General features: G+C 39.9%; 1 protein-coding gene and 1 long non-coding RNA gene across 3 annotated transcripts in view; both read right to left on the bottom strand.

Annotated features, from left to right (window-relative positions):
- The window catches only part of nrg3a (neuregulin 3a), a 365,695-nt gene that overhangs the window by 281,957 nt on the left and 64,757 nt on the right, over positions 1–18,981 (bottom strand). The window lies entirely within an intron of this gene.
- On the bottom strand, positions 464–8,964 carry LOC310725562. The gene is made up of 3 exons (XR_014533425.1): positions 4,301–8,964; positions 2,111–4,088; positions 464–1,822 (listed from the first exon to the last, which is right to left on the bottom strand). It is a non-coding gene; the product is annotated as an uncharacterized lncRNA (long non-coding RNA).

The following is an 18,981-nucleotide window of genomic DNA, read 5'->3' as shown; positions in this document are numbered from 1 at the left end:
ATAAAATAGAGTAGCTAGAGAGGTCATGACAATACCTACAATGGCAATGAGAATAACTACAATGGTAATGATTGCAATGACGATGAAATCAACTACAATGGAACTGAGAAAACCTACATTGATAACACGAATAGCTACAAATGGTAATGACAACAGTTGTCATTTTAATGCTTGCGATGGTAATGAGAATGTCTACAATAAAATAATGATAACAGTGATTATGACAATAACTACAGGGGTCATGAAAATAGCTGAAATTGTAATGGTAATTAAAATCGTATGGTAAATTACAAAACCTACATTGATAACGGCAATAGATTTACAACTTTAATAATTACAAATGACTATGAAAGTAATTATATTTCTAATATCTACAATGCTAAAAACAATTACGATCACAAAGTTAACAGCTAGAATGGCAAAAACTACAGTGGAAATACATTTTTTTCTAAAAAGAGGAAAATTTTTTATTTTTTATTTTATTTTTTTTAACTTTTAGCGGCTTTCGTCCCTACTGTAAAATTCCTGACAGGTGCCCTGTGAAGGTGGCTCTGATAAAAAAGGGATTTGTGTCCATTAAAGCTGATTATATTGCATCACGTCTTAAATGTGAGAAATAGCTCTGAACGTCTAATGGGCCTAATCGCATTTCTAAGGCGTTCGGATCCCACGGTATAATTAATGTAACATATTAAATGTGTGCGCTAAATAAATCAAGGCCGCCGAGTAAACGAATTCGTACGTATCTGGAGGACGTTTCCGACAGGCTGCGGAGGAATTCACCGCCGGCACCACCGCAGAGGATCTGCTGTGTAAAGTCGTACGTGACATTGCGCCTGACGATCTTTTGTGAAGCGTAATCTGCTATTTTTCATCTTTAGATTGATAACTTTGTATTGTAGAGGCTTCATTATTACGATCGTATCTGTCTTCCAGAAAAATCTGCCATTACTGAGGCGCTAAGCAAACATTCTGTTCAAAGAATCAGTGTTTCCAGACTGAAGGTAAATACATGGAGACGTTTACCTGTCTGAAAATCTTTCTATTGGATATGGTGTTTGGATTGCTTGATAAAGTGTTCCGCTCCGATTTGCAGAAGAAAGACCAAAGGTTAGGGGATCGTGTATGTTTAATAGTGTGACAAATGGATATAAAGCATTCACTGTAAAAGGTTAGGCCCCTTGTTGCCAGTAGTTCACAGAAGTGACTGTATGTGTGTGTGTGTGTGTGTGTGTGTGACAGACAGAGAAGGGTAGAAGAGTAGAAACCCTGTAGCCTGATAAGACCATCACCAATAGAGATATCTAAAAAGTTGACACGCACTTGACATTTTTGCACGTCCTCTTCAAAAGGTCAAACAGATACGCAGGGAGGACCTGGAAGTGCTGTCACTGGAGCAAGACAGCGCGAGGACAGAGATGACAAATGCGCTGTACGAGCTAGCCACCTCCTTTACAGTTTATGCGCAGCCATGCATGCACGGGTATTAGCAAATCGGCATCGGCGCGAAGTAAAGCAAACGCTCTCGTGCGTTTAAATGGCGATTGAGAACCGGATCGTGTCACGTCAAAGACCTCGTTTGGTTCCGTTTTAACGAGCGTTTAACGAGGCATGTTCGACTTCAGCGCACAGGACACCGCGAAGCGAAGGTTCTCAGCATTGCGTTTTATTAAGGGCAAACCGATAATCGTCGCCGTGATTCCGGAAAAAGGTCAAAACATGGGGAGGCACTAGTAAAAACAGGAGAAATTCATAATTATAAATGAAAGACAGGAACTGATTAGGAAAGCTGGAATAATTAGGAATGAAAATGCAGGTAGTCCTTTAGTGACGATGGTTTGACTTACGATTATTCGATTTTAAAACCACGACAACGATACCACAAACTAGTAAAAATATTTTAAGCATCGCGAAGCAGACAAACGTAGCAGCGTTTATATGGTACGATATGTTGGAATGCTGTCGGGATGTGCGCATCTACCACCACCGTGTAAGACGCCTTACTCTCGCCAGTGTTCAGTTGTCTGTGTTAGAGCTTGTGTTTTTTTCTGTTTTGGGTGTTTTAAAGCCTAATTCTAGCTCTTGTCTGTCTCCTTATTATCGGCATCACCGGACACAAAAAAAAAAAAAAGAGCGCACTGATTAGACTCATCAGCTACAGGTACCGCTTCATACCGCTCGTTTCCTTCGGCTCCGCCCTCCACTCATGAACAGACACTTGTCCACACACCCAATGCCACTTGCATATATACTGTGAGGTTTATACATTATGGTACTGTAAATTGCTCCAATTTTGTACCGTCATTTGTTCGGTATTATCAAATTACAGTATACTACCCCATACTGATTACCATTCTTTAAGTTTCCTGGGTAGGCTAGGCCATGTCTCGACTTACGATATTTTCAAGTTACGATGGTGTTGTTGGACCACATCTCCAGAGTAAGAAAACCTGTAATTAAATTAATGTACATACATACTGTAAAACAAGGCTTTGCAAGCATATAAACCACACAAGTTTTGAAACAGACAACAAAATAACACTGAACACAATGATGAAACCTCATAAATGAAGAGTGAAGCGTGGGAACGGGAGCAGGAAGTGGGTGTGGCACTTGTTACAGCAACATTTCCTTCGTTTTCTTTACACCTGAGCCAATCATAATGTCCATAGGCATCCATTGCAAGCATTAACACTCAATTTCTACACTTTGTTTGGCTTTACAGTGATTCAATTGCATTAGCATGTACTTTGTGATAGTTTGGCTAGATACTGAACTTTATCCGGAAAAAGTGGGCAATAGTCGGTCTCAAAAGTTTTATCACATTTTCAGAATTTTTCACCTGTTGTCTACTTAGCGGAGATCTAATATCCTGAGACGTCCACACAGACTCTACACTCTACCGTCTCGTGATCTGAATCGGCACTTTGAGACATAGTAAATTACGCAGCTAATTTATTTTACGCTGAACACCCCCTCTCATGAACGCGGTAGTTAATCAGATTAGACAGAAAACGAATTAAACCCTGATAGATCGGTTGGATGGAGGTCACCGCGAGGGCGATTATGTGACAGATATATGAGTGTGTACTATTAAGCGATGATGATGAGGAGAAAGAAAAGGAAGATTGGACCGCTGACCCTAAACACGTTGCAGAGTCTCCTCCCATACTCGATCGGTCACGACATCTAGTCTTTCAGGCCGTTATTCATGATGCATTATGGAGCTCGCATGTATTTACAGTACGTTAGGAACAATACTATACGCAAGATAAAGAAAATCCAGATTTATAGTGATGTTTGGCAATAACGTGCACAGACATGAACACATGATTAAATAAAGAAAGAAAGAAAAGTTATACAGGAACGCAAGTATAAGCCTGTTGGAGGGTTAAAGAGCATTACCTGGAACTACTGATGGACTGTATTACCCATTAGCCACATCCGCCAGGAATTACCAATGCCCTGAGTGACGGCAATAAGCCTCCCAAAAGAACCAATCAGCACAGCAGAAAATATACCACATGCAAGTCCTGAGGCTTTTGTCCTGGAATAGGATCACCACTAGGCAATGTCCAGACATGAAGAAATGCTGACATCAGACACTAGATTATTTCTTTATACAATTCTGCAAGGAATTTATAATTTTTTTGTCCGTGATACAAACGTCACACCCCGGAACTGTTATTGATACAGGCCATGCCTCATACATCGAGAATAAAATGGTCTTCCGGCCACACCTCCTTTACTTGGACTGACACAGATACAGGGGCCATACCTTACTTGCTGGAAGTGAAAAGCACAAAATTTATACCTTCTTCAACTGGACTGACATACACAAAGAAAAAGAGGTCTTAAAACATAGACCGCAATGTATTTGTTAATCTTGACCTACACAAAGGCCATCCCTTTGTGATTAGCTCTGACTTCCTTTCTTCATTAGTACTAACTTTCACAAAGGCTATACCTTTATTGAACTTGAAATACACAAGGCAATAATTCTTTTAATCCCGTGATTGGCCCTTGCACATGCCACAGCTACTTCATTAGCACTGAAATACACAAACGCCATCCCGTCTTGATTAACCCTGAATAACACAGAGGCCAAACTATCAATGCTGTAATACACACACAAAAGCTACACCTTTATTAACCCTGAAATGTACAGAGGCCACACCTTCTCCATTAACCCTGAAATACATACAGGTCACACCTTCTCCATTAACCCTGAAATACATACAGGTCACACCTTCTCCATTAACCCTGAAATATACAGAGACCACACCTTCTTCATTTCTACCGAAATACACAGTGGCCACACTTTCTTTATTAACCCTGAAATACACAGAGGTCACGCCTCTTTCAAGTCACATTTTTGTCTATGGACATCCTTTTTCTCCCAGCATTGCTAGTAATTGATGCGCAATTACGCTGTGCGCTAGAATTATATAAAATGGTCTGGAATAGTTGTCCCCTCAACTGCTCCTCAACGAACACCTCAAACATGTTAATTTAGTCTGGCGTAACTGACTGCTTTACAGCTACCTGATCCATTCATTCAGTCGAGCTGCCATGAGGTAAATGTGACCCTTTCAGACAACTGACTGTAAAATTACACATAATCACATCGAAGCCTTTACTCATCCAGTTAAAACTCAATCGTGACTGATACAGCTCAACACAGGCAGTTTCTAACGTGCATGAGTGGGTTAGGGGCTCAGATTTTCACTTAACCTGGTCAACATGCCAGCTGATTTTATTTGTCGAGTCTAAAGTGAAGCAGTGCTATTTAGCTCTTCAGTTACACACCCACTGCCTTGAGGGGTTTTACCCAGAAATATGGAATCTGATATGGTTGTTTTTCTCTTTCTTTGTTTTTCCAGGAATTATACTGTATTTTTCCAATTTCCCATGGCTGGAGAATCAAATTTGTTCTGTGGGCGACTGTGGAGTTGGACTGACACAACCTTACAATGGCTCATCCACCAAAAAAACCCAAAACAACAAAAAAGAGACTACAGTAGGAAGTGCGACGAAGTGCTGTTAAGACATACAATGGACAGATGACTATTCCGCTGAGGTTTGAAGAAACAGTTGCAGAGGCAGAGAAAATGTCTAGTCAGCCATCTTGACAGGATGCATCATGAGACTTTGTCATATAAGTGGTTACAGATGGTTTGGTCAGAGTAGGCGATTTTTTTCTCTTTACAGCTCATTGCAAAAACAAAAAACACTTTTGCATGTCATCTTGCTTTAAGTTTTGTTTGTAAAACTGCCAGACAAACTTTGTGAGCTTGTTTATCTGATTCGTGAAGTGGGTGAATTCTTGATCTAGATACAAATGCCTAAGACCTCTTGAATCCTTTAAACTTTAAAGTCATTATAAGCTCTGAAACCGATGTTTTATTGCTTTCATTTTGGGGTTCTAGGCTTAAGACGACAGCTAGCGAATGCTAATTTGCATATGTGACAAGGTAGAATGGCCCCTCGTTGCTAGTTGGCACTTTAGTGTTCGACAGTTGATTAATTAGATGTCTAATTGGTTGTAGTATTTAAATGCCCAGGAAGGAAAAATGAAGACAGGTCGGTTGATACTCTAGATACTGGTTACCTGAATTCCTGTTGTTGAGGTAGGGGTCTTTTTGGGTGCTCAATCATTGTAGTCATGGATCTAAGCTAACTTTGTTCTTTTAATTAGCTTTTTCCTGATGCCGTAGGCATCCTTTCTTGGCTTTAGTTACAAAGGGTTGTTAGGTAGGAAGCTGCGTTTTTCTATCAGTCTTTGAAGGCAAATTGTAGTTTTACCATTGTTTGTGTTCTGAGCTGATTTTTATGAATGAAGCAGCCATACTTCCAGACATATCCCTTCTTCGTGTTTTCTGCATGTAGGCATGTAGGTCAGGTTATTGGTTCTCTTTATTCCTAATCAGCTGATTGCCAGTGCTAATAGCCTTTTAATAGACAGTCAACTTCAGGTGATGTTTTCGATTCCCATTTTTGTTTTTTATCCTGTTTTTGTTTCCTTTTTCTTTTTTTATGCTATTTGTTTGGGTCAGTGTGGCGGTTCCTCGACCAAGCTGCAGGTTTTTGTTAGTGGTGCCACCTTTAGATGTCTTTGCTTTGATTATTGAACTGTTTCTGTCTAGCGAGTTGCTCCGGGTTTCGCTTAAATGTGGAGGTTTCCTTACTTTTTTCCTCTGTGAATTTTGGTTTCCTTTTGTCAGGCATCTTTTAAAAAAGTAAGCATTCTGTGTTGGCTGTGCCATTTTGCATTTCATTTGCACTGCACAGATACTGGCCATTTATTTTTGGTTTGGTTTAACTGGATTGTTTTTTTCTTATTCTTGTTCTTGTTACTTGTTATTTTTATTACAAGACTAAACTCTGTGTTTGACTCGTCATATTCCAAGGGCGAGGCTAGGCACCTAGGTGAACAGTGCACTTTGGTGTGGGGACCTTCTTCCTAGTTTTTGCTGTGCACACGTGCGAGAGCACAACTTTCGTTTAGGTAATGTGTTACCACCCAGGCGGAGTCTCATTTTCTGAGTCTCTTTTTCGGATCTTTTAAGGAACATGCATGTTCCTGTACATCAAGACATGACCAAGGTGTGTATGTACGGTAGCTACTTTTGCTAGGGACAACATGTCTGGACATACTGTTTAATGCATTTTATTGTCAAGTTTTAGTATTTCTGTGTTAATACTCGTATTGTCTATATTGTACCACATCATCTGTATTGTCTCATATTGTCAGGGAACCACTGGCCACACACACCCCACCCCCTTCGGCACTCAGCACACTTGCAGTGCCTCGCCTTCATACTAAAATCACCTTCACCTGTCTCCAATCTACACCATCCCCTTTATAACCCCCCCCCCCCCCGTTCAGTCCTGGACATTTCTGGACTACCTGTGTTTTGAAATAACCACTTTTTTTTCCAGTACTTCCTAGCTTTTGTTTGTTTCCCAAGGCTAATAAACGTCCTATGCAGATTCTGGGTTCTGACTCTTGATCAAAGCGTGACACGTATAGTCTGTTTTGTCTTGTCTTGTCTGTTTTGTCTTGTATAGTCCAAGCTAAATGTGCAGTGTTATTTATGTCTGTACTTTTGAAAGTCACTAACGGCTGGAACCAAATTCCTTGTGTGTCAACACACTTGGCCAATAAACCTAATTCTGATAATGGTGACATGTTTTGTATTAGGGTTTTTTCTGTTAACTGAAATAAAAATAAAAAAATATTTTGGATATGTGGAAGTAACGTCTCTGGCTTGTCATTGTAAAAAAAACTTGTCATTTCCGTGCATTAGATCTAGCCTGCTAAAATATTAATACACCCCCCCCACGTTATGTTACATTCTGGTGTAGTTGGGCAGAATTTCTAGTAAACTAGTATATTCATTACTGACCCCTTAATAATATTAATTTCAAGAAATGTTTCAACCAACTCCAAGATTTGGCAACCTACTGTATGTTAATCCATACAAGCCATAAACCATCAATAAAAATAACAGCAAACCCAGAAAGTATTTGGCTCCTGTATCCAATAGCCCACTGACATATTCTCAGGGCAGATGGAGCTCACTTCCTCTCCCTGTCAGTCACAATGACAGCCAATCATTGCCATTGCTCAGTTTCTGTCCGGTGGGTGGGAATTGTGGCAAACTTTGTACAAGAAACCCAAGTAACCTCTCTCTCTCTCTCTCTCTCTCTCTCTCTCTCTCTCTCTCTCTCTCACACACACACACACACACACACACACACATATTTCAGAATATTTCTCTGAAGTACTCAGGTTGTAAGAAAAGTCGTGACTTTTACTTCATCTAAGTGATTTAACATGAACAATCCAGAAAGAAAATGAAGTCGGTTTAATTTCAACAAAAGAAATAAGAAAAGTAGAAAAAAGGGGGGGGAAAAATAATAAAGACTGATTAAGACATGGAAGAACATGAGTAAAACCAGAGCCTATAATTTGCCAAAGATGGGGAACAAGCGCAACCTATTCTCTTAACGTCATCATTTTTTGAGCTCTGTGACAGTTAGGATAGTGGCCCAGGCGGGTGGTGCGCTCTAATTAAAGCTGTGCAATAATTTCATCTTCACTCACAGGACAGGTTCAGAAATAAAGCTCGGGTGTACCCGGATTAATTTTACAGCTCCGATAAAGAGTCTTTTTCGTTTGCATTTTACATGCACATGCATTCTTCCCCATATGCCGAACCTTTTTTTTTTTTTTTTTTCCCTTTCCTTAAAGAAGGAAGTATAGTGCGATCAAATGAGTCAGTGCACTTGGCACGGTTGGCACTTGGCACGGTTCGTAGCTCAATGACACCCACGTGCACGTTAAACCCTGAGACAACACAAGACAGGCTTTGAAACCAATCATGATTTGCATCAAAAATTTATTGCAGCATATGGCACCAGCTCAGGAAGGACAACAAGAAGCAAGGAGACTATAAAAAAAAAAAAAAAAGGGTCTGCCATGGGGAAAACATATAAAAAGAAACATAGCAGAAGACCAAAAGACGGTCTTCAAGACTAGTAATTTTACTGAAAGTCACCGCTTGCTGTCAAGGAGAATCTAGAACATTCTAAGAGGTGAGTGATTTAAAAGTTGAGTTACGGTCACTCGACTACAATATGAGCAGCACATACAGGCACAAGTTTAAAAAAAGAAAAGAAAAGAAATTCACAAAAGAGCATAAAACCCCATCTATGTGTAGCTTGGAGCACGCCTGAGCCCCAGAAGAGAAAAGGACAGGATCTAACGCCGATAAAAGGCCACAATAAAGCCAGATGGTATTACATGTTGGCAACAGTAAAGCCTAAGGCTTACAGCTGTCTTACACCATCTACTACTGTAATATATACACGTGCACAAACACACAGTATACACAGTATAGACAAAAAGTTTGTGGTCTACATCAGCGGTCTCCAACCTTTTTTGCGCCACGGACTGGTTTAATGTCGGACAATATTTTTTACGGACCGGCCTTTTAGGTGTGGCGGATAAATACAACAAAATAAAATGATTACGACCGGCATAAAAACTGGTATTTTCTAAATATAATAATAAACGTGAATCCAGTGAGTTGTTTTTTGTTCATTTTGCTCACTTGGGGGTTTGAATTTAGCGCTAATGTATTATGTGTTAGCGGCTGGAGCAGCCCCCTTTAAGAAGGTAGCAGATAGAGGTAAGACATTTGCCCAAGGCATCATGACATGCATCAAGAGTGAGTCATAGACAGATGAGGCGGAGAGAATCCGGTAATTTTCCAAAACTAAAACGTCGTTCAGAATCAGATAAATAAAACGGAAATAATGAAAGTTTTGTATTCTTTCTGTGCGGCCCGGTAACGATTGACCCACGGACCAGTGCCGGTCCTCAGCCTGAGGGATGGGTACCACTGATCTACATGTTGTACATGGTATGTGCCTTTTGAACATCGCATTCCACAATTGAATGTGCCACTAGATTTAGGATTGTGCTTATGCAGATTTGTGCTCATTCAGCCACTATTGTGTTAGTAAAGTCAAAGCTTTATAGCAGGAGTTGCCCATGGAGCTGGCTTTGTGCATAAGGGGTACTGTCATGCTTGAACAGGTTTCGGTCTCCGAGTTCAAGTCAAGGGATGCTACCACATATACCACATTATCACATACAACAAACCGCAATGCTTTATAGTGTGTATATGACATTGTTATTAAGCATGCCTGGAATTACAGTGTTGGTGTGGGGAAAATTTTAAATAGTTAAAAAATCTAATCAACTCATTTTCCCTCACTTGTCATACATATATTCATCCACTCGCTCACGGTTTTCTTCGTTGCCATGTTCATTCTTGGGTGTGAATATATACAACGATCAGGCATAACTGCTCTGACAGGTAAAGTGAATAACACTGATTATCTCATCATGGTACCTGTTGGTGTGTAGGATATAGTAAGCAGCAATTGAACATTTTGTCCTTTTAGAAGCAGGAAAAATGGTTAAAGATTTGAGGGAGTTTGACAAATTGTGACGACTAGACGACTGGATCAGAGGATCTCCAAAACTGCAGCTCTTGTGGGATGTTCCTGGTCTGCAGTGGTCAATATATATATATATATATATATATATATATATATATATATATATATATATATATATATATACAGTGAGGAAAATAAGTATTTGAACACCCTGCTATTTTGCAAGTTCTCCCACTTAGAAATCATGGAGGGGTCTGAAATTGTCATCGTAGGTGCATGTCCACTGTGAGAGACATAATCTAAAAAGAAAAAATCCAGAAATCACAATATATGATTTTTAAACTATTTATTTGTATGATACAGCTGCAAATAAGTATTTGAACACCTGTCTATCAGCTAGAATTTTGACCCTTAAAGACCTGTTAGTCTGCCTTTAAAATGTCCACCTCCACTACATTTATTATCCTAAATTAGATGCACCTGTTTGAGGTGGTTAGCTGCATAAAGACACCTGTCCACCCCATACAATCAGTAAGAATCCAACTACTAACATGGCCAAGACCAAAGAGCTGTCCAAAGACACTAGAGACAAAATTGTACACCTCCACAAGGCTGGAAAGGGCTACGGGAAAACTGCCAAGCAGCTTGGTGAAAAAAGGTCCACTGTTGGAGCAATCATTAGAAAATGGAAGAAGCTAAACATGACTGTCAATCTCCCTCGGACTGGGGCTCCATGCAAGATCTTACCTCGTGGGGTCTCAATGATCTCAATAAGGAGGCCCAGAACTACACGGGAGGAGCTGGTCAATGACCTGAAAAGAGCTGGGACCGCCGTTTTCAAGGTTACTGTTGGTAATACACTAAGACGTCATGGTTTGAAATCATGCATAGCACGGAAGGTTCCCCTGCTTAAACCAGCTCATGTCCAGGCACGTCTTAAGTTTGCCAATGACCATTTGGATGATCCAGAGGAGTCATGGGAGAAAGTCATGTGGTCAGATGAGACCAAAATAGAACTTTTGGGTCATAATTCCACTGAACGTGTTTGGAGGAAGAAGAATGATGAGTACCATCCCAAGAACACCATCCCTACTGTGAAGCATGGGGGTGGTAGCATCATGCTTTGGGGGTGTTTTTCTGCACATGGGACAGGGCGACTGCACTGTATTAAGGAGAGGATGACCGGGGCCACGTATTGCGAGATTTTGGGGAACAACCTCCTTCCCTCAGTTAGAGCATTGAAGATGGGTCGAGGCTGGGTCTTCCAACATGACAATGACCCGAAGCACACAGCCAGGATAACCAAGTAGTGGCTCTGTAAGAAGCATATCAAGGTTCTGGCATGGCCTAGCCAGTCTCCAGACCTAAACCCAATAGAGAATCTTTGGAGGGAGCTCAAACTCCGTGTTTCTCAGCGACAGGCCAGAAAGCTGACTGATCTGGAGAAGATCTGTGTGGAGGAGTGGGCCAAAATCCCTCCTGTAGTGGGTGCAAACCTGGTGAAAAACTACAGGAAACGTTTGACTTCTGTAATTGCAAACAAAGGCTACTGTACCAAATATTAACATTGACTTTCTCAGGTGTTCAAATACTTATTTGCAGCTGTATCATACAAATAAATAGTTAAAAATCATACATTGTGATTTCTGGATTTTTTATTTTTTAGATTATGTCTCTCACAGTGGACATGCACCTACGATGACAATTTCAGACCCCTCCATGATTTCTAAGTGGGAGAACTTGCAAAATAGCAGGGTGTTCAAATACTTATTTTCCTCACTGTATATATATATATATATATATATATTGTTCTGAATCTATTTTTAAATGTATTATTATAATTATTATTATTAAATTATTTTAAGTTTTCAATACTCTCATGAACATGGGCATGGACGAATATGGATGATTTATGCAAATATATGTTTATTATTAGTAAAATCATACTCAACATAAAGCATAAAGACAAATTATTCGTGTAAGTGTTTAAGTAATTATGGTGTATTAACAGAACTGTTTCTTTTGCTGTTTCCACACGGACGATTTTATTTGTGCATCATTTATTTATTTTATTTTTATGTGTGCATCATTGGGGATATTATTTGTTTTTGAGACTTGACACATCAGTAAAACAAATGTTTACTTTGTTTATATCTGAGTAAAGAAATGAAGTCGTGAATAAATGTGTTGCATTTCAAAGTTTCAATTTCGCCTCATATATATTTATGTTTGTATTAAAAATGGTCAATGATGGCTGCATTCCTCGCATGTTAATAAAATTGATGCCGTTAAAATGTATATATATATATGAATGACCATAGCACCTTTCATGTTTTTGACTCTGCCTGCCATATACATGACTGTATAATAGAAATTTCACTGGTTTGATTTTTTTTGTCTTCAATAATAAATAGAGATACAGTATATTACAAAATCCATGGAAAATCTAGTATTTAAACCCAGCACCTACAGCCTGATTCTCCAGTCCCAGACTGTTTATCGGCATTACAGCAAAGCCTAACAGAGTTTTAGCAGCCAAAGCTGGCGAGGCCACGGAGGCGATATGAGAGAGTACCGTTTTAGTACCGTTTGCAAATCTATTCCTCAATCCTGCGAGGACTGTGGGAGAGGATAAGCATGTGGATGCACTGCGTAGTCTGCAGTCCTGTCTGATAAACAGCTACAATCACCCAAGCATGAAGACTCTCTGTTCCTAATATATGAGGATTCGGGTAAAAAAAAAAAAAAGCCAGAGGTGCAGAAACATTATAAATATTTGTGTTAGCCCACTGGAATTTTTGAGCCGCTCCGGAAACTTTTTCCGGCACTGAATAAGAAAGGAGGCAGATATTACACAGGAGCCAGCAATGGTGTGAGCTGCATTCAGGCATTTCAGCTCACAAATCAGTTTACAAAAAATAAAAAAAGCTTGAAAGTGACTAACAGCTGAGGAAACAAAATAAGAACTCTGTACGTATATTGAAGTAAACATTGCAAAGAGAGACACACGGTGCCAATAATGAATAGAATATGGTTTAGTGTAGGTTAACCGTTTTTAGCTGGTTTCATCCCCAGCAGTTTTCTCAACACACTTAGTTATGACCTTCTATCCAACATGTAAGCTTCCATTCCATCTCATCTCAGGCATTCATTATTGATGGCATAGAGCTTGAGCAAATAGACTGAGCCCGACTGTTTGCATTTTCAGTATGTGATTACTACATTTTTGGGAAAATAATTACAACAGAAAACCATAGTTTAAAAATTTTTTATCAACAGCAAAACTGTTATTAACTCTGCTGAAATACGTTTGCTAAAGAAAGAAGCTGAAAAACATTTGTAAAAAATATGATATTGCAACATGGCCATGTGCTAGCAAAATTCAATTCAATTCTTTATGTCTAATGTTTAACAATGGACATTGACACAAAGCAGCCTCACAGAAATAAATTGGAAATATACGTTTCAATATCATAAAATGGTCCTTTTAAGTTTATTCTAGTTGAGTGAGCCAGTAATTAGAGTGGCTAAGAAAACACTCCTATAAATGGTATAAGGAAGAACTCTTGAATTGGGACTGTAAATTTCTTATACAGGGTCGGTAAAAAGTAACTAGGCATTAAAAATTGATAAAGTTCAGATACAGTTAATAAAGTCTAGACACCGGTGGTGTCAACCAGTTTTCTCAAATAGCCGGGAATGGAATGCACAGTCTTCTGAACCTCCTGAATCCATTCTGTGCCTCCATTGTCCTCCAGTGCGTGAGGCTTTGCCCTATACACCTTCTCCTTTGTGTAGCCCCACAGGAAAAATAAATAAAATCGCATGGAGTGAGATCTAGACTTCTTGGGGGCCATTCATGAGGTCCGCGTCGTCCCAGCCAACGTCCTGGAAAACGCTGGTTCAACCACACATGCATACTAAGAGCAAAATGAGGTGGTGCATCATCCTGCATGAAAAAAGGTAGCCAAGTTCTATAGCCATTAAATATTTGCTGGTTAATTTTCACCCACTCTGTAGATCCATCGTTATTGAGATTATCAACTGTTTATTGACACGTGGGCAGAACTGTTTCTGGTAACTGTAGCTCTTAGCCACTGTTTATATTAATTACAGTTCAAAGCAATCTTCATGGTTTCTGAGCGGACCCATCGTCAGTAAGTATCAATAGGCGAAGTTTTTTATAACCCCTCCTATGGCTCCGCCTCACAAAACAATGCTCCACCTAAAATATTAAACTCGGCGAAGGGTGGCGGCAGGGCAGGGGGCGCTCACTGGCACAAACCCCAGCTGGTTGCACCCTGGAAACGCACCACTTTGCCTAACCTAGTGCTGAGCAGCAGCAGAAAGTGGTTTGCAATTTCCAATCCAACTGCATCCAGAGCAGAATGGGATCACAGTGTTTTCCCAACATATACATTTTTTTTAGCTTCCATCATAAAAGGTGGGGGGAAAAAAAGCTGTTTTTTTTTTAAGATGCAATTTGTTTGTGAGGGCCTCAGTAAACACAAAAACAGCATGAGTCAGTCACCCCTAGACTGAGCCAATGAAGCAGTGTACAATAAAGCCACTAAAGCATTTCCTTTTCAGATATTTTCCTCTGATGTTATCCCTGAGGTTTAATTTCTCCTAACCGGTCTAATCCGAGCGACTGATCACCTAGCGTAAGCACTCCGTGGCTGATTAGGATTTTCTCATTTCCTCTCTCGGGAAAAGTTTGTTTTTCCGAGGTGCGATGTGGCGTGATGCGGCATCGGCCCTTTAAATGATCGCTTTGAATCATTCTTCAGCGCCACTGTCACACCGCTTCCTGCACCCCGATCGCAATTATTTGTTGATTTTGGAGCTCGTGCATGAGCGGAATGCTGCATTTGCTTGGAGAAAGACGGTAAACAAATCAGTTGTCGCTAATCCCAAAGCTTTTTTTAGTCGCCCCAGAATGTGAGCAGGAAACAAGAATTCCAATCAAACGTCGTGAGCGGTTTCTTAACCGGCACAAGGAGACGCACTGTGCCCGAGCTTTGCCAGGTGGAAATGACGAGCCATGAGTTCCAATTTCTAAGAAGAGGCTCTTTTTAAAGTGTGGCGGAAATCGGCGCTTTTCACTTGCTAATGTAGTGCGGACTGCAGCTGCCAGCGTCAATGGACCCTTGTGCTTGGCGGTTCAAATGGGAAAAAAAGGTCAAAGCTTTGATTGAAAACATGCTCCAAATTGATATTCCACAAGGGTGCTTAGGGTTTACGTTGGGTAAGCAACAGGCTTTGCTGTTAGAACTCCAAAGAGAGCTTAGGAAATTACAAAAAGGCAGAAAATCGTACTGTACAATCAATCTATTCACATGCTTGCATCCTTCGTAAGGTCTTGGACTCCATTGTAGTATCTCCTAAATCCCAATTGAGACACTTTTTGGAAATAAAGCATTCCTTTGAACATACTGATTGTGATGTAAAAAAGCAAACCTGAAAATATCTGCCTGCCCACAACTTGTTTCCATAGATACCATCTTCGGAGGACAGAGGCGTCCTCGTCTCTGAGATCAGTGGATGAAGGCGAATAAAGCAGCCAGCGCTGGAACGCCTCGTTACCTCCCACGTCCGCATGGCTGACTGAAGGGCCTCCTTCACCATGTCTGGTCATCTGATTCAAGCACATACGCATGAGTCACATCAATGTGTCGGGAAATTGGTCCTTTTCCACAGCGGGATAATCTGAGATCCCAGTGGCATTAAAAGACATTTCTGTCAAGGACTTATTTAGTTTGGGATAAACAGGTGTATCCTGGGAGCTGGAGGAAGTCGGTCAGGGGTCAGGCCATGGATATAGCTTGTCATGGCAGGTTAATCCGTATAGATTGAGGTTGGTTTGGGGTCAAAACACACAAAGAGGAAAAAACCACACACAAAAACCACAGACCAGCAAACACACCAGTCAGTCAGTCAAAGTCACTGACATCCATTGAATAATTTGCATATTTATTACACTATGAACAGAACAAGTTGCATAACAAACAGCACATGCAGTATTCCCACATATATATATATATATATATATATATATATATATACCCCCTCAACTTAATAGTTTAGTGAATTAAATGATCAAGTCTTGCTGTTCATTCATTTACCACAGACTGTTTTCAGTGGACAGCGCACTCTGCGTAAAAATTAATCTAGTAGACATCCCACTGGGTTTCTGTACCACATTCAAACATTTTAACAGCATGGAAGATTAATGCTTGTTGGACAACATGACATTTTGGGCACTACTGCAGATTGCGTGCTTCTCTTGTCCTCCTCAGACAGCTAGCTGCCCCGTACGATGGCTGCAAGACCTCCTCAAGGGGCAAGACCTTGCAATTTAGTACCAACGATTAAAAACGGAATGAACATGACTGACAAGTCAACATATTGGTAGGCAAACTCTACTGTAATTGCTAAATATGTTTAAGAAATTTGTCTATAAAGCTATATTTGATTATTTTGCCTTTAGTACATTTTCCTGTTGTTGGTTGAATAAATCTACGTGTTAATATCTTCATTACTGAAATGTAGCTATCGACTTAACATTGAGACCCTCGCACAATGTCAATAAAGCTATGTTCACAGCGAAATCACATTGGCGTGACTGGAGATCATTCATTTTTCAACAAATGCAGGCAATAGTGACCATTGGTGACTATATGTGCCAATGAACAACACTATGCAAATATGTAGTGAGTTAATGCAGACAGAGTGTGTGATCCATGAAGGAGCACATAAGACATTTTAGGTCTCAAATATGATGCAATGCATCAGATTATACACGTACGCTGGCTAATTTTATTTAATGCTCTCCCTCCAGAATCCTTTAAGTGGCAAAAACATGGATACGTTTTCAAAATTGGAATTTTACTTCCACTATACCCACTGCAGAGATGGCAGAAGTACACGTCATTCACTCAAGTAGAAGTACAAATACTTATGTTTTAAAATACTCGGGTAAAAGTTGAAGTACTGACTACACTTTTCACTCAAGTTAAAGTAAAGAAGTTTGGGCTCTAAAATGTACTTAAGTAAAAAGTAGCCATTGCTACTACCTGTTTTAGTGTCACGCTGGTAACTGGACCTCACATCTTATATTTAAACAAAATTTGTCATTTTATTACCCGATGAATGTATCCAGGCTGAACATCCACCATATAGAACACAGGCGGAGAAAAGATTATAATCAGGAATGTTTCTGTTTTCTGTCATGTTTCCATCGCTGACTCCCTCTGTCTCATCCAGGTTAGCCATAATTCTTGTTGCCTTCTGCCTTGCTTATTGTTAGCTTTGTAGGCTAGCCTAGTGTCTGGTGTGCGTGATAGCCAGGAAATGATACATCAGTGGTAGGTTGAAAAAGCTGCAGAATAACAAGAAATGGGTTGACGGGCTAAAAATGGCACACAATGAGAAGAACAAATATTGATCATGTCACTAAATAGTTTAAAAGTAGAAAATGCAGATATTTGTGTCAAAAATCTAATGAGTGAAAGCAAAAAGTTGTCTGAAAAAGAAAAAGTGAAGTACTGATACCAGAAAAACTGCTTAAGTACAGTAACAAAGTATTTGTACTTCATTACTTCCCATCTCTGACCCACTCATAAAGGTTACTATGGCAACCAGTAGCAGAAACATCAACCGGTTCAGTGGCTATTTGTGAAATGTTTCAAAAATTTCAAGCTCAGCTCAAATTCTCCAGAACTGGTTAGTTCAACCTAAACATGTTTATGCAGAAGAATAAAAGTGGTTATATAAGCGTATTACCAGCCAAAAAATTTCTAGGTAGACGTTACTTAGGAGTATGGATCTTTACTTCCCTCCTCTGTTTGCTTCATGTACATCACTTATTTTACAAAAGTTGAAATCCTTAGAACTTCAGTTCGATGACTTCACTTCTGCAAATGATACCAATTGGCCTTTCTGTAGATGCACAAAAAACAAAGTGAAGATGCGTGCAGAAAAAGGGAAGTTATCTTCTGTACAAGCAGCAGCAGCTGGTGTGGAACTCATCTACTCGCTCACTGTTCAAACAAGACAACAGCGCCCCTTTTTTTTTGGGCGAGCCAAAGCAGCACAGGATTTGTGCTAACACCTGTGTGGTGGAGAGTAGATTAAAGTGGGGTTGGTGTTTACATGACTGATGGCTGCTGACAACCCAAGCAAATCAAGATCCTGCTATCTCCAAACACAAAAGCAGGGTTAGGTAAAGGGCAAGAAACATCAATTCGAGTTTGGGGCTGAGGGCAGCTTTGGGGGATGATTGTAAATATAATAACAGCATAACTGGAATGGGTTTCATTCAGCTTACAGTTCCTGTTATTTCCTTAAAAATATATATATTATTTTTAAACAAAGTATGATATCAGTTACATATTGTTATATTCAGTATTAACAAACGGAAAAAAAAATTAGAAAAAAACAGCTTCTAGCAACAGCTAGAAAAAAACAGCTTCTAAACACTTGAGCAACAGCACGAAACTGCCTCTGGTAGAATAGCACCAGTTAGCAATTAGTCTCGAAACTTTTTGATACCTGTGTATGTATTTATGTATGTATAACTTGAAATTCTGCATGGAACTGGGCAAATCTGCCACAGAGACATATGACATGACACAGCGAGTCTGCAATGAATCGTTCAAGGTGTTTCAAGAGTAGAAGAAGATCACTACGATGACAAGAGATCGAACTTCAACAAGCTCGACCCTGAAAATCTCGAAACCATTTGCCAACTCCTGCATGATATCATGATATCACTTCTGTATTTAACCAATTTGAGAGATTTGGCTCCTGTTGACTTCACCTTCTTCCCCAGAGATTAGGATCCAGGTCAATTGCCGATTTTGACATCATTGCGGAGATCCAGAGTGACTCGCATGAGGTGTTTCACATTCGTTGATAAGAAGGCCTTACAGGACATGTTCTAGATGTGGCAGGAATGCTGGGAGTATTGTATTGCTGTACAGGGGGACTATTTTGAAGGTGACA

This window comes from Silurus aristotelis (genome assembly GCF_946808225.1).
Source record: "Silurus aristotelis genome assembly, chromosome: 4".
In the NCBI taxonomy this organism is placed as follows: Eukaryota; Metazoa; Chordata; class Actinopteri; order Siluriformes; family Siluridae; genus Silurus; species Silurus aristotelis.
The sequence above is the reverse complement of the archived record's forward strand: the minus strand, read 5'-3'. Positions and strand labels throughout refer to the sequence as shown.